The sequence below is a fragment of the Vombatus ursinus genome, unplaced genomic scaffold, assembly GCF_900497805.2.
Source record: "Vombatus ursinus unplaced genomic scaffold, bare-nosed wombat genome assembly UNPS02005459.1, whole genome shotgun sequence".
In the NCBI taxonomy this organism is placed as follows: domain Eukaryota; kingdom Metazoa; phylum Chordata; class Mammalia; order Diprotodontia; family Vombatidae; genus Vombatus; species Vombatus ursinus.
This window is the reverse complement of record NW_020945237.1, coordinates 7,061,955-7,066,324: the sequence shown is the minus strand read 5'-3', so window position 1 is coordinate 7,066,324 and position 4,370 is coordinate 7,061,955. Positions and strand designations below refer to the sequence as shown.

Below are 4,370 nucleotides of genomic sequence, written 5' to 3'. Positions count from 1 at the left end.
AACCTGCCAAGGGTCTGATCAGCCCCTTGTTACAGCTCCCCCTCCCATCGAACCCCATAACCATAACATTCTGAAGCTGTAAAGTCAGTGGAAGGGAACACTGCCCCCGGAAGTGGAGGTTCAGCCTGCTCTTTGACCCTGAACACTAACCTTCTGTGCCTCTCCTTGGTTTGCCACCATAAAAATGCCATGAGAATCAAATGCTTTGGGAAAGGAGGGAAAGGCACAGAACAGAGATGTAATGCTGCTGTGTTGGAAGAAAGGGCCCTCAATTTTTTTATCCTAATGAAGCTGATGACAAATGCTCAGGTGTTATGATATACTTTTATTTTCATGTCAATGTTTGCCATTTTATATACAGAAAATCTGCATAATTTACTGAATCTTTCACTTCTCTTTCAGATAGTTTTGGCATTGTGTAGAGAAACCAGCTTTTCTCCAAAAGGTCAACTTTTCTCCAAACATCTAGAATAGGAAAAATAAACCATGAATGCCTTGAAAATGATAGTCTCTGATATTAAGGGATGATAGAAAAGCAAGTCAGTCAAACAGTTCGTTTTGCTGTGGCCTTTATAGAGGAAGTGAGCCAGAGAAGATCTCTCCCAACTGGGGAATCGTTTCAATGGGGTGACAGGTCTGATAACAGAATCAGCTATAAAAAACATTACCCAGCACTTAAGGAAAAGTTAACACCCCCACCCACCCACCCACCCCTAAGGCTAGGCAATATGCATTCACAAGTTTGGGGAGAAGTCAGATATCACTGGACCTTTTTAAAAATTTACTAGCTTCAAGGGAGATTCCTGAGGACTTGGGTGGGGGTTGGAGGTTCCACATACAACCCCTATTTCTTAAAGCGGTCAAGGAGCTAGAATGTCCAAGTCAGTGCAAATGATGGAGATGGTACAAAACGGTTTGTGTGTGTATGTATGTACATGTGCATATATTTGAAAGGAACTCACAAGAGAATACCTAGAAAAAGAAAAATTTGACTTTGAATAAGCCATGTGCATCATGGCAGGAGATTGGAGGCTGATATATCCAGCGGAATACCTGGTTATAGTCATGCCTTGCCCTGCACACTATATGGCTTCCCTAACTGTTGGAAAATCAAATCCCATTTAAAATGTACCATGGGACCTTGCTGTTTAAATGAACTGCACAGTTAATTCTTTGGTAAGACAGAAATTATTTTTAAAGCAAAAATCTTCTCCTTACATCAACCAACAAACATTCATTATGTGTCTGCTGTATTTCCACACACTGTATCTGTTTTTCATGTCTTGGATTTTAATCAATCAGAATTTCCTTTGAGTGGATCACAGCTGTGCCAACAGACATCTCTCCTCTAAACTTCTCCATCTTGGGGACAGCTAGGTGGTGTAGTGGATAGAGTACTGGCCCTGGAGTCAGGAGGACCTGAGTTCAAATATGGCCTTAGACACTTATAAGCTGTGTGACCCCAGGCAAGTCACTTTACCTCAATTGCCTCCAAAAATTAAAAAAAAAATGACACAAAAACTCTCCCATTGAACCCAACTGCCTCCAAAAAAATAAAATAAAAAACACATAAACTGCTGCGGGCAGTCATCCTTCTAGTCACTCAGGTTCCCCAAATCTGAGTCATCTTTGACTTTTCCTTCTCCCTCACTGCATATATCCAAACAGTAGCCAAATCTTGTTGATTCTACCTCCTCAATGTCTCTTGTATCTGTCACCTGCTCTCCTCTCAAGCAGGCCAACCACCATGGTCCAGGTCAGGCTCTCATAACTTCTCACCCCAATTATTGTAACATCCTCCTTCTTGGTCTCCCTGAACCCATCTTCCACCCTTTTCATCATCCATCTGAAGGACACGTCTGCCCACATCATGACCTTGCTCAGTAATCTGCAGCAGCTTCTATGGTTTCTAGACAAAAATACAAGCTCGGTCCTCCTCTTCCTGGGGCAGCCTCCAATCCTCCATCGCACCGGACGGGACCAGACAAGACCAGGTCTCTGTCCATAGGCAGCAGTGCTCTTCCCTGGGGCCAATCTGATGTGCTCTTCCGTGTCAAGGTGGGTAGCTAGGATCTTCTGAAGACAAGACTTTACTTGCAAAGGAATGAACTTCTAATGGTGAAATTGACCTGCATGACAAGGACCGAACTGAACAGTACATTTGCTTCCCCTTCAGCGACTTCTCCTGCACTGATGTCTTGGAGACATCGTCCTGCCTGCCTGCCTCACCGTCGCTGACCAGGATGAGCTCCGTGCCTCCTTTGACCACCATGCGTGCAAGCTCTTTGACCACCTTGGGACGTGCACTGTCTCATCACAGCCCTGAAGGCGTGCAAGCACACAGACCTCGAGGACAGATGGACCTGGTTGACGTCATTGCTAATATCTATGCCTCCAATCAGACCCCAGGGTTCCAAAGCCGTCCCAGAGACACCACTGCCCTGGCTCCACCCGATGTCCCAGCCAGAAACCAGCAGGGGTTCCTGAACACCCCACCATTCCCTTCTGCTGGGGCCCTGGGGCCCATCTACCTGCCAGTGGGAGTCTATCCACCCAACCAGTCACTTTTTTGCCTGACACCACCTACGATGGTTACCCAGAAGAACTGGAGAGAGACGAAGCAAAGGGCAGCCTCCCTGCCCCCATCCAGGACACACAGATACCAGAGTCTAAGAGAGAGGTCCCAGGGCAGCCCTGAGTCCTGCCCATTCTGGGGACACATCCAGGACCCCCTGGACACTCTTCTTCGTTCTCAGCTCCTGCCCCCACAGTCACTGGAAACATTGCAAGGCAGAGGAGGATCTGGTGACAGCCCCCTAGCTTCTGCCTCTCTCTACATCTTCTAGAGGCCCATATCTCCATCTGTCTCCTTTGTGCCCCATTCTGCTAAGAAAGCAGGCCCAACATCTGGACCCCAACCACCTTCATCACCTGAAGCCTCCTCCCCCTCCTCATATCCTGCCACAGCTTCCTCACAGGGAATGAAAACCAGCTAACGATTGACTCTCCCATCCAAGCACAGGCCTGCCCACCAGCAGAGAACCCACCACCAGGATCCCAGGGCCACAAAAGGTGCCACCATTGGCCCCAAAGATCCCCAGCTCTCCCCCTGAGGTGTCCCCTGGGCCAACCCCCCTCAAGGCATGTGCCCCCTTCCCATGTGGAACAGGCAGAGATGAGCAAGCCTAGGATGCTTCAGTCATGTGATGACCAGCCCTACTGGGGCAGGAGGCTCTGAGCACCTGATCATCAACAATGTCTCTGGGAACATGGGGTCCCTCCATATCAGCACCAGTTCTGAGAATCTCTCTGAGAAGAACAACTACTTACCAGTCTCCAATGTGTCTTCCCCTGGGAAACCAGAAGTCAGAGATCCCCCCTAAAACAACTTAGCGGCTCAGAGAGCCCCTCCCTGGGAACCTTCAAGTGCCGTGTTGATGAGAAGCCCAGTGAGGGCCTCCTTGGGAGCAGTCCCTGGGCTGGACACCTGGCGCTGCAGCCTAGCCTGGAGTTGATCCCAGTGGTGACAGCTCCTGGGGAGTGTGGTTGGGGTCTGCTGTGGCTGTGACACTCTTTTCTGTGACCTTGGCCATCTTTTACAAGCACAGCCAAAACTAAGGGGCCTCACAGGGCCCCTCTCTCCCTTCCCCTCAAGCATCACAGCCAGTGGCCCCCCCATCTAGGGGCAGGGAAAAGGTGTTGCAGATTGGGTTGGGGGGAAAGGCCCTGGGAGCATTCCAAATGCCCCCTACACTCCCTGCTTCATGGGGTCATCTAACCATGACCAGTGGCACTGGCCCTTAGGGCCAGGGATGATTGATGCCCATGCACTTACTTCCTCCTCTGTAAAAAGGAAGGGGTCAGGTGAATTGTCATTTAAGGTCCTGAGGCCTAGAGAGCCCTGAAGGTAGTCTACGTACACTTCTCCTGTCCTCCATCCACGTGCTTTGTGCCAAGTTGTAGCTTCTGCAGTGGGGACTGGCTTCAGGTGGCCATCCACACTCTTCCTTGGTCCTTGTGATGGTGGTGCGTTTGTGAAACACTTGATTTAGGGAGACAGTCTGTGCCCAGATTTTATGAAGCCTGTCATCTAAAAACAAAAAACAAATAACAAACTCTACTTTTTCATATCTAAAGCCTTTCACATTGTGACTCCAGCCTAACTTTCCAGACTTATTTTCCTTCACACATCCAATATTCTAAACAATTTTGCTAGTGCCCCAACTCAGCATTCTATCTCTAGCCTACATGCCTTTGCAGAGACTGTCCTCCGTGCCCAGGAAGCCCTTCCTCTTGACCCAGCCCACTTGCCATCTCCCATAGGAAGCCTTTTTGGACTCCACAAGTCATAAGTATGCTTTCCATTCTTA

General features: G+C 48.9%; 1 pseudogene; it reads left to right on the top strand.

Moving 5' to 3' along the window:
* Window positions 1–294: 294 nt before the first annotated feature.
* LOC114032538 lies at window positions 295–3,618 on the top strand (annotated as a pseudogene).
* Window positions 3,619–4,370: the final 752 nt, after the last annotated feature.